This window comes from Vidua chalybeata, chromosome 3 (genome assembly GCF_026979565.1).
Source record: "Vidua chalybeata isolate OUT-0048 chromosome 3, bVidCha1 merged haplotype, whole genome shotgun sequence".
Taxonomy (NCBI): domain Eukaryota; kingdom Metazoa; phylum Chordata; class Aves; order Passeriformes; family Viduidae; genus Vidua; species Vidua chalybeata.
Genome location: NC_071532.1, coordinates 25,961,014 through 25,973,529, shown reverse-complemented (window position 1 = coordinate 25,973,529; position 12,516 = coordinate 25,961,014). Strand labels below are relative to the sequence as shown.

The 12,516-nt window shown below is 40.6% G+C and overlaps 1 long non-coding RNA gene across 1 annotated transcript in view; it reads right to left on the bottom strand.

The window, feature by feature from the left end:
* Positions 1–960: 960 nt before the first annotated feature.
* LOC128785849 (uncharacterized) overlaps positions 961–12,516 on the bottom strand; it is a 36,833-nt gene continuing 25,277 nt past the window's right edge. Inside the window, exon 3 of the long non-coding RNA XR_008430057.1 lies at positions 961–1,169. This is a non-coding gene — a long non-coding RNA (uncharacterized LOC128785849). The remainder of the gene's footprint in view (positions 1,170–12,516) is intronic.

Genomic DNA, 12,516 nt, shown 5'->3' with positions numbered 1-12,516 from the left:
CTCTGGGCAACCTGTGCCAGTGCCTCACTAAAGAATTCTATCCTAATATCTTATCTAAGTCCCTCCTCTGTCAGTATAAAATTGTTCATCCTTGCCCTATCACTGTCTGCCCGAGTAAAAAGTTGCTCTCCCCGTTTTTCATCGGCTCCCTCTAAGCTCCGGAGGGCATAATGGGGCTTCCCTGGAGCCTTCTCTTCCCCAGGCTGAACTGCCGCATCTCTCTCAGCCTCTCTGCACGGGAACGGCGCTCCTCTGAGCATCTTTGCGGCTCTCCTCAAGACTTTCTTCCTAAATGTTTTTGTTACTTTTAGCAACATTTCCAGAGCCGGAACAGCAGCACTGCCCTTCAGGCACGGCGTTAAGGCGTGAGCAGCGCAGAGGGCAGTACCTGGAGCGCAGGAGCGCAGGCTGCAGGCAGAAGGGCGGCCGCGAGAAGGCGGCAGAACACAGCCTCGGGAAACGCTGCCCTGCCGGCCGGGACACCCCGGCGTGCAGCCCGCTTTAGGAATCCGGCAAGCTCCAGAGAAAGGCTTCCTGAAGTCGGGTGAGGAGCAGAGAAGCACGGCACATTGCTGGTTTCTGGACGGGCGCATCCACATAAAGCACAGCCCAGATAATCCTTGGCTGTGAGGGCGAGGGCCGGGCAGAACTGGTGGGCTGGATTTGCTGCTTTGTCAGCCTGGGGCTTACAGAGGAGTCCTAGAGGCTCCTGACACTGCTGCCTGGCACAGACTCTGAAATGCTCTCTCCTGGTCCTCTTCTCAGGCCAAATCGTATCAACTTAGATGGGAAAACTGCCCACCTGAGAACTGAATAAAATCTAGAGAAAGGCTTCTGACAATTGACCAGTTAACAGATCATACATAGAACTGAAGGGATCAAGGAGGTTTTATAATAAAATTGCAACAGCAGGGCATAGTTATTGTTCTTTATTCTTTAATATCATTAGCTTCTCATTGTGTTACACAACACCACCCTGATCCCACTTAGGTTTCTGAATCATAACACTGAACATTCCTCTTGATTTCTGACTCTGAGATGAGCCTGTTTCCTGAGATCCCAGGTGAAGGGAGCTCCACAGCATCACAGGGGCTGAGCAGATATCCATCTACATTGCATAGGGACAGCACTGTGTACTCGGGCAGCAACAGCACAGGAAGAACTTGGGACTGGAAAAATAAAAGTGATATGGGTGAGTGTGGTCTCAGGTATGCAATGCAAGATGCCTGCAGGCATACAGCAGGATTTGGTTGGATTCACATACCACAGAAACATGATATATAAACACAAATAAGCAAAATAAGCTGCCAAAAGGAATGGTTAAATGCAGATTACTTGAGCAGTGGCATTAATCCAGGACAGCTATTTAACTATTCCAGACCCTGATGAGAGCAGGCTGTGATTGTATTCCACTGCTACCATCACCTATATCTATTTTTCTGTTTAAGAAATGAGGAGGTGCACATGTAGTTGGGAGAACTCTTTGTAGAAAGTACTGGATAAAGTGTAAAATCTTACTATGCTATACCTGGAAAAAGGAAGGCAAGGAACCTCTGTACCAGAGGGAACTAAAGTTCAGGGAAAGTTGTGAGGTACCCAGGCAAGGAGTGCACGGACTGTGCAGTGAAGAAGACAGTCCAGGAGGGTTGATTTACAGCACAAAGAGAGGCAGATTTGAGGCCAGTGCCTGGAAGGGACACACATCTGTGCAGCACCACAGGCCACTGGCACCCTCTCCTGTGGCAGCAGTGCCCAGTGGAGGAAAGGACATGAGATGACTGCACCAAAGATCAACAGTAACATACAGAAAAATTCAGGTTCGTTAGGTTTTTTTTTTCTCTTTACCAGTGAATAAACTCACATCCATTCCATTCTAGCACAGCCTGCTCTTTCAGAATTTAAAAGGAAGGTGATTCCTGTTCAGTCTGTTACAGAAAAAGAGATCTGAATAGGGATCTGCAGGCATTCCAAGCTAAGTCTCTGCTCTGAGCAAAATAACCACATATAACCCAGAAATTCCCAGAAAAGTTGGTTACATCCTCTTTCCTGCTGCTCTGTACAAAAACAAGGTGTATTTTCACAAACCTTTCAGTAACAGTGCTGGCATTAACAACTTGGTCCCTCCAATTTACTCTCACCTTACACCACAACCTTACCTGTGCCAGGACAACTGCTGGTACAGGCACATGTTGAACTGTATTGAAGAAAATTAACTTCTCCTACCCCTTCTCCTCCACCCAGGAAAGGTTTTTAGAAAGAATTAATTAGCTTCCCAATCTAACTCACAGTGCAGTCACATCAGCTGTTGCACTGGCACAAGTGAATACGTAGGTGATGGTGGCAGCAGGCTGGAATGAGTGACATGCAGAGCACACTACTGTGAGAAAGAAGGGCTTGTGAAACCACATTCTCATGGAGGCTGAGCCTGATCATTAATCACTGAGGAAACACATTTAACTTTGGCACCAGACAAACTACTCAGCTGTTAACATTTTAACCTGAGCGCCTCACCAAAACTCAGGTGGTTTTTCCGGTTGGAAGATACTGGTATAGAATTTAACTCCAAAATAGTGCTGCTTTAATTAACTTCACAAATAATAATTTGTTTTAACTGTTAGTCCTAATAACTGGTATTAATTTTTAATTTCAAAGCCTTCCACTTCGCTCACTGGGCTTTTCAGCCCATCACTCACAGCACAGCTGCAAAGGTTGCTGGATCACCCTTTGCCACAGAGGAGGAATGGGAAGGAGTGGGACTCTATTGTAGTAGCTCTGCTGCTGAAAGCACAGAGACTTTCCTCAGTGCCAGACTGTTCTCAGGAGATGTCTGACACTGTTTCCAGGCTGTGCTTCACGTCACAGTTTCAGCATCTCAGCTGTGCCAGCTCCAGGTACTCAGCCTCCTTGAGTACTTGCACTCCAGTTGAAGGGTGAGGAACCTCACACACAGAGAAGGCAGAAACAACAACTGACTTTACTCTTTGCTTGTTTTTTTAGCCCCCTCCCAATTTATTTATCAGCTCTACTTTCAAGATAAAACTAACAAGCCCTTTTACAGGGTCAGATCTTTCCCAGCTGTGCAAGAATCAAACCGACAGCTGAATGTGCCCCCAGCGGGTGAAACAGGATGCTGCTCTGAGAGCTCTTGCTCAGCTTTTCTTTACTCTTACCCAAGATAAGCTTCCTACTCACTCTGTGGTTTTTCTGTTTAAGTTCCCAAACCCAGGTCCATCTGCATACGTGCCTCCCCTGGCAAGATGACTTAATATTGCCCGTAGTATACTTTGTTCAAGTATTCAAGTAGCTTCTGCTAATTTTTCCCGGAACTGATGACATACTTAAGCATCTTTTAAAACACAGTACCATTTCTTTAATATACAATTACAAGAAATAAAGGGCAGCAGTAAAACCTCACTAATTAATAATGGAATATTTAAGCACAGACAAACACATCTCTTTAGCCCAGCTGCTTCTTTCCCTTGCATACAGTCACACATGAAACAGCTTAAAATGGTCATAGGAAAGGAGATTTTAAACAAATAATTCTTGGGGAGAATCAGCAGTTCTAGTTTTCCCCCTTGCATGTTATACATTTTGATCTCAAAACAATATAAGCTCCATGCCTAGAGGATAAAGAGGGGATAAAACATTTATGATCCTATATTGCATAATGCCTGCACATTTGAAGGTAAATAGTTACAGATATTTTACAGAGACATTCTCTCTCTTCACAGTTTTGTCAGTTCATATTTCAAATCAGGTTTTAAAGCCTTCATTTAACTGCAGAAAACACAGTGGCTGCTAGAATGAAGCAATACTCAATACATGTTGTAAAGTAATTCCAAAGATGTGCATTGTAAAACTTAAAAAATTTTGCTCAGTACCACATAAATTAATTCTATATTACCTGAAGAGACTTTAAAATACATTTATTTAGACTTATTTCTATTAAAAAAAAATCAATCTTCAGGGTGGCATTAGACAAATGAAGTCATACTGAACTCTCATGTGCCACAGTGCTTCTGCTTACTCTGCTCAGTGTTTATTTTCATTTCTGAGTGCATCAGACTGGCATTCCACTTGTAGGTGTAGTAAGAGAAAACCAAACTCAAACTCCCTTTGTACAATGTACAACTTGCAAGCCTGGATGCCTACATAAAGCCAACTAAAGGTCAGAGCAGAGGAGCTGGAATTAAAGTTGTCATTTAGAAGAAACTCAGGCCTCACTCCAGAAATGTATCAATGAAATTGGTTAGCTTTCAATTGCTTGAGTCCTATACAGAAGGTCAGCAGTACTTTCCTAGATAGGATCCTAAATGTGGATTGGGATTCCAAGTAGTTTACAGCAGATTCACCTGCCTTTCTAGCAGGACTGTGTCTCCCTTCACTTCACTCCATGCAGCAGTACTCAGCCATGGGTTGCTTAATGCCCATTCAGCCCCTTGCCCATACCATAGCTGCACCTGCAGCTGTAATAGGCAGTTTTAAAGCTTTGTACTACATGATTTGTGAGAATTATAGTTGTTGCCTCAAGTAAAAGGTAGTACCTCTAGCAGATGGGCCTTCACATTTCCACCAGTATTAATAAGATGAACTCTCAAATTATAGGGAATTCTCCAGTTTTAAAGTTTTGCCAGGCTTGGCAAGAAGCTGTAGTAACAAAGGCCAAACACCTAAGCTGCCCTGATGTGCTTTTTCAGCCTTAAAGGTTGTTTTTCCATGTGGGAATGAGGCTGCTGTGCCATCAGGACAAGGGAAGCGTGCAGTGTCGCGGCATGCACGGGATCAGCACGCGGTGTGACCATGTGTGCGTGGTGCCTGCTCAGGGAACAGCGTGTCACTTCCCAGAACTGCCAGCACAGCACCTTCCCACAAGCATGAAATTGTCTCTCTTGGAGGGGGAATAAAGAAAGAAAGACAAGATTCCCTGATTATCATATTATGTTCCTCATCCTGTCAAGTGACCCACCAGGCTGTGGCGAAGCACGTGAGGCTGCCTCCATCCCACCACGTTATATAATTTGGTGGTTACAAAAGTAGGCACATTTGCCAAATGACTGAGCAGATGTGGCATTTAAAAATGTGTCAACTTTGCCCCTGGACAATCTTAGAGAAAAAGCCAACAAAACCCTTCCATCATCCTGATTACAATCTTCGGTGAATATTTTTCTCCAAATTTATGTCTGCAGTGTGATTTTTCCCTTTCTGTCTTTGTCCGACCTCAGCTGTGGGAATTTTCCCATCTCCAATGCCAGTGATGGGAAATCAAGAGCAAAACTGCTGTTCTGGGTCACACGATCTGTCACAGACACCCTGACCCCAACCCCAACTGGGGTTTTTTAGTGTGAATATGGGGAGGCAACACATGTTTAAGCTACAGCCCTTGCATATGATCACAAAAGTCTGAAGCGAACACATTCTCCGTCTCATGACCAAAGCATGACTGGGCATCCTACTTCTGCCTAGTAAATACCTGCTCATCTAACTTTTATCTCAAATATTCATGGGAGGATGCAGCCTAAATTTGTACCGAGTGTGTGATTTAAATGAACTATGCAATTTCCTGTTCAAGTCCATCAAGTTATATTGCAACACCATTTCTGTTTAAGTGATTTGCAGCCCTCTTCATCTCTAGTAATTTAGGTTTCCACAGAACAGATGGCAAACTAATAGAGGAATGCACAGTCACAAATACATGGAGCATTCACTGCCTGTACACAGTGACTCAGTAAATGATTCACCCACTTTCATGAAACAGTTGTGACCTTTCATCTGACTACTTCCTCAAACAAAACACAGAGGAATATTAATAACATATGGAAACCAGGAACCAACAAATTGGGGGAATAAGAATAGCTCATCTCATGATTTTCTTGCTATTATGCTAATCCTTACTCCATGCTCTGCATTTCTCAAATGTTTCTGTCATCTCTTGCTACCCTTTGACTACTTAACCAGATCCACTAAAGCAGAGGTTGCTCTTTGTTGTGAAAGAAGTGAAGGCAGAGAATACCTGAAAGCCTCGCAAAGGGATAAGTTTTTTGAAAAATATTATAAAATTAAACAATACCATACGAATAATATACCAATCTGCAAATAATCTTGTTCTATATATTAAAAGTAACAACACATATATGTACAACTTTCCTTTCTGCCCCTTACAGTGTAAAGCTAATAACAAGCAACCCTGAGTGCCAAAATCAAACTTTATCAACAAACACAACTTATACTGAGAATTAGAGAAGGCAAAGTTAATGTGCTACAGTATTGCACCACAGATGTTTTTGCCACCACATGTGAAAGATTTCAGGCATAAAATTAAACATGAGCAAAATCCTTTCAGGAAGCTACTGGCAATATCTCACTCTATTAGGTATTTTGAAATAATTCATTAAATAACAGAGAAAAAGCCCTTACCTGGTCTCTAGAAACATGAGGTGATGCACACCAAGAGGAAAATGTATTTTAAATGTTATGCAAAACTTTGGCAGAAAGATTAAAGTGGCACCATCCTCCAACCCCCAAACCAGCAGAGTTGAGATAGAGGAGAAATATCAAAGCTCCACTGGATTCTGCCTGGACATCACACATGTGAAAGAAATATGTGGTAAATCTGAGAAGCAAAGGCTAAATGTATTTTCAAGGGACACCATCCTGAAAATATTCTGCAAATGGTGGAAAAAATGTGCATTTTTCTCACAGTATGTAAGACTTTGTTACCTGCTTCACTGATTTTTTAATTTTTTTTTCTCCTAAATCAGATCAGTTATTTCTTAGTAGCTTGCTCTGGTCAGGGATCACAGTGTTCTAGGGACCACATAATTGATACCCCAGGCTCCAGAAGAGGTGGTTCCTTGCTGGTTGCTACCAGGCTCTGCTATGAGTTCCCCTCTGGGAGAGACAGTGGAACCCATGGAGTGTTAGGAAATCTCCAGGGAGGTGGAAGAAGTGTGGAAATGGCTGACTCCTTATCAGGTGAAGTCACCACAGGGATAGTTTGCAGTGGTTAATGATCCAAATTTCCAAGGAAGTAGCTAGAAGCCTGTCTTGCAAGCCTCTGAGGGTCACTTCAGAGCCACAGTGCAGCTTCTCCCTTTTCCCGTGGGAATGTGGTGGCAGTTTGCACCACACAGTGCCACAACACAGTGGGTCAAAACAAGTCAACCAGGGAACCAATAGTGGATATTGCATTTGTATTACAAAAAGTCTTCTGAACCCCATAAAGAATTGTGTCTCTTTATCCTTGGCACTGTACCAATAAGTAACAAAGAGCTCCCATCCCAAAAAACACACCACATCCACTGCTGACAAGCTGCCACAGGAGGATGAAACACAGGAACAAGATGGGGATGGATAAGCACAAAAATAGCTTGAAGAAAAGCAGAAGTCCAGAAGTTCCCCTTTTCCTAACGGTTGATTTATTTCTTCTGGCAGTGTGGCACAAATGCAGATGACTGAAAGAAACTGTGTTCACCCTTAATAAGAAATCTGCCTTTGCCTCACTTGGGACTCTATTTCCCCATTGCTTTATCAACACAAGATTAGCACAGTTCAAGCAGCTTAGATGCTCAAACCCTGATGCAAATTCTGAAAGACAAGGAATGTTTGGCAGCTATTGGAATGCTGCAACAGGCAAGTAAAAGATGCAATGTGGTGAAATACTCAGGCCTGCAGTGAAGTTTAACCACACTATCAAACACAGCTGTACCAGTCACATGCTGGGGATTTCCCAGCTGCAGACTCCCAAAGCACACGAGTTTCAAACAATTCAGTCACTATGTAATCAGCAACCATGTGACAATTTCATTTTCTCTTTCCAAAACATCCAAACAAGTCTGGATTCAGAAAGACTCTGTGGTTCAGTCTCTTTGCGCCTCAGTACTTTTTCTGCATTTATCATGTCAAACCTAACACTGCTACTACAGTAGGACTGTTCTGGTTTATCACAGAAAGTCCTTCCATGACCTTCATTCAGAAGGAAGTCAGTGTCCTTATATACTGACGAGACCCTAAAGATTTCCTCAGCAACGTGATCTGGATAGATCACATCAAGGTCACAGGTTAAACATGTGACACTCAGGACAAGTTTTTTGTCTCTATCACTGGAGAACATGAGATTAAGTATGTGTGAGATGATCACTTTAACAGAGTATAAAATAGATAATAATTAGAAAAATAAAAGCCTGCATTTAAAAGCCTTTGTACATCCTAATTCTGCTTGGTTATTGTTTCTCTCCTCCCTTAGCTAGAAACCAGACTGAAAGCCCTTGAAAAAAGAAGTACAGTTCAATTTTGCCACCTGTCTTTTCCTCTGCTCATTATCTGTGAGTATTCTGGATAGGAAAATATACTGAAAGAAGTAATTATTTACTTCTAGTTTCCTCCTAGTCTGTGCTAATTGGCAGGTTTAATCAGGAATATTTCTAAAATAATTATTACTAAGATGATGTTTAGGAGGTTTAATTGCAATGTGTGTGATTAAGGAAACAGTTTTTCCTGGGAGTACAGGAGACAGAAGAACCTACAGTGATTATTATATTTCAGGAAAGAAAGAGAAAGTCAGAGGGAGAACTGTGCTAAGGGCCCTGCCCTGGGAAAGCATTTGATTTAAAATACTAAAGTAAGGAGGCATGCCCAAGCCACATTTTTGCTTTATCACCTCTGAACAGCTATTGTTTCAGAATGCTGACTAAACGTGAATTCTCACTGTAAAACATGCAGTGTGCTCAACTCCTGGGAGCAGCCTTTAACATCACTTACAAACCAGCTGGATGCTATAGCTCCCTCAACACCCTTTATATCACCCCTTTTAATTTAGAACACACTATTCTAAAAGAAGAAGAATATTACACTGGTATGGAACAAAATACTGACACATCCTCCAGATATGTGGGACTCTGAGCCACAGAGACAAAATGCACAAGACTAAAATGAGGGTCTGCTGTACAAGACTTAAAGGAAAAGAAAAAGAATTAGTTTTGCCTTCTGCTGGTAGAATCACAGATTCTACATTCATGGTATACTACTGTGGGAGACATGCTGGCACAAATTTTGCATAGAGAACATAATGCTATGATGAAATGTATCTGAAATCTCACTTTTGCAGCATCACTTCTGGAACAGACAACATTATCCTCAGAGTAAATATGATCATATGGACAACAGACAAATAAGTGCATGTCTTGGGAAAACCTCTTTAACAGGGCTTTGATGAAAATACATTCCCTGTGGTAACTTCACCTCTTAGAAAAACTCAAAAATTGGACAGTGCAAGTGTTTACCTCTGTTTGATTGGAGATAAGTTGGAGTAGGCAGGAGGATGTTACAGCAGGAAGGATGTTACACCTGAAGAAGTTGGCAAGAAAGCAAACCCAGAACGTGCTCAGTCTCTGACAAATTGGAACTAGCATGACAGAGTGTTAAAATATGACTTTTTCAGTCCTTTACATACTGAAATTGGAAGAGGTAATGAACCAGAGATCATGAAATTACCATCAGTGCAAGAGAATGATGCCATTATTATTAGTGAACACTGCACAATGATGTAAAATGTGACTTAAATGCTAAAATGTGATTTAAGTGCTAAAAAATCCAACAAACCACACTAACAATGTATAATGAGTAGATGAGATAAGGGAGATGCTTTTGCATAAAGACATGAGTGTGATATATGTGCTGCAGTTGTCAGTAACCTGCAACTTCAGAATCCTATCACAGTAATCAAAATTATGGTTGAAATTGAATTAAAGTCAGAAGTGAGAAGTTTTTTAAAAGAGTCTTAGGATGGTCATGAATTTGTAATTCCACAGTCGAGGGAAGGATAATTTTGCCTAAAAATGCTGTTTCCTTTTACAATTCAAGTGCAAGTAGAAATTCATAATAAAAAGCGCTATAATAATTAAGATAAACAGTAATAATCCCTATGAGTTAGAAGTTAGAAAGGGAAAAGTATCAATAAGTTAGAAACATCAGCAGAAAGTCCACAGCTGACATCAACAATGTAACATGAAGAATTAAAAAACCCTCAAATTTATCAAGACTAAAATACCCTAGCAGCTATAGAAACCCTTTGCCAGATGGAAATGATAAAACTTTTAATAGTGATGCAGAAGAGACAGAAATATTTAGAAATATTTTTATTCCAAATTTGGACAGCTGTTCTTATGTCACATGATGAAACTGAACTATTTTCCAATCCCCTGGTAACCAATCAGGATGTTATACAACATGCATTAGAAATCAACATTTTAAAGTCAGCCAATTCATCTACCTCACACCTAAGAAGTAAGACAGAGAAGACTTGAGAGCTAATCATGTTTATTTTACTAAATTAAGGCATTCCAGGGAAATCCCATTTGACTGAAAAAGTGCTAATGTTGTGCCAATAACAGAGGCCAGCAGGATGACTCAGAACTAATGGACACTGAGTCTGACCTTCCTTCCAGGTAATAAAGCTGTTACAAATTTAATGAAGAATATAAGTGATGGAATATAATTAATATCATCCCAGTGAACCCAGTTTTGTGGCAAACAGATCTTGTAAAACAAGTCTTTGCATTGTTTGATGAGACGAGTATTTGGATGATGAAAGTAATTGTATATTTGCAATATATCTGTGGAGAGCACTTGACTTAATAGTGTATGACATTCTCATTATGAACACTGGCACAAAACTATCAGTAAAATATATTGAACTGAAAACTGAAAGATCTAACAAAGTAATACTGAATGGAGACTTGCAACATAAACTTTAGGGCTTTCACAAGAAGAAAATAAATACATGCGTCCATGATAACAAAGTTTGTGAGATCAATAAGACTGAGGATGAAAGATGAAGATATTAATGCAGACCAATTTGAAGCACTTCATAAACTAAGCCAGTTCTAATTAAGCATGTCTTAATACAGCAAACTGCAAGGGGAGTAGAAATAAAAGCTCCACCACTAGCCAAGTCCTCTCCCTGGAAAACACATGGTCTGAAAATACCAAGAATTAGAGGTGACAAACAGCTAAAAAATCCAAACTAAAAATCAGTCTTAAAACATTCCTTGGGTATATAGACAAAAAGCAATACCAGCTTTTTCACTGGTGAAATGTGCTGTGAATCACCACATCAAGTTGCACAATTTAGAAAGAAAGAATGCTTTCAAAATTAAATTTAAATATAAAAACAAACATTAAAAAAGCAGACAAAATTATTTGAAGAGGAAATACAGTGACATATTAGAAGAAAACACTCATGTGTTAACATTATTAACTAGCTCGACTTAATAGAACAGAAAATGCTGGTTCCTAATGGTTACTTAGTGTAAACACAAAGCTCATGTAGAAACATGGCTTATTAAACAACAAGTTATTTATAGCTGAAATTACCATGGGAAATCTCAATGGCCTCTTCAGTTCAAGGCTGGATAAGTTTTTGGGTGTTGTAGGTCAGCGTGTATTTGCCTGCTTACCACCACAGTTGAACATAAAATAATCTATACAGAGGTAACTGGGTAATAATGACCTGTGACACAGACAGCAAACTGAGCTAGTAGTTTCTTCCAGCTTTTTTTCCCCATGCAGATACTGTAAATATGTTTTTCTCTCCTTGTTTGACGAATTGAGTAGATACTAACATACCACTTCACTGATTTTGGAATAGTCTATGTTGAGATCTGCCACAATTCACTAAAGATTATCAGATCCTCAGGTTTCTTTCAGAACAAATATTTCCTGGAAAGGTAAGGGTTTTGTTAAAAGGGTGCAGGTAGAGGGAAGTGGAAATCCTAAGCCTGATCCCGTTTACATTAATATGTGATTTACCATCGATTTGCAGCGGCAAGATCTGGAGCAGAGTGTTCACAACCCTATGGAAATGGTTCTAATTTTGGGGGTTTTAATTCCACACACAATTTCTTCAGGAGCAACTGCTTGGCTCTGTGCATGGTATAATAACAGTCAGACCTTCCGCTATTCCAGAAATAACCATGTCATAGGCTGCTGCTTCCTTGTTTTATGTATTTACAGATATCAAGAAGCCTATATAAAGCCTCTCCATGATTTGTTCATATACAGTAGCCTTCCTTTTGATATATTTTTAGATCAATTGCACTTAAACAACACTTCCTCAACTTGCTGAACTTTGCTCTGAGATGACGATCAAGGGAAATGCAAACATTGTGCTGTTTAAAGGATGACAGCCAACATTTTCCACAGCACTCCTTGAAAAGTTAGGGTAGTACGAAGGACAAAGAGTTTAGCATGACTCCAAAGTGCTGCAGCACCCAATTCATGCTCACAAACTCTGCACCTTTCTTTGGGCAGCCTCCAGAATAAGACAGGTGTGAATTTATCAATGTGCAAGAAGCAGCAACTTACATGACCTTTCACATGACGTATATGCACAAGACAATACATGACCTTTCAGTTTTCTAATAGACAGTGCCACTTTGAAGAAAACAAGAGCTTCAATCCTCTTTGCAAATAATTTTATCAAAGGGAGAATTGTAATAAATAAGATGATTCATCAAG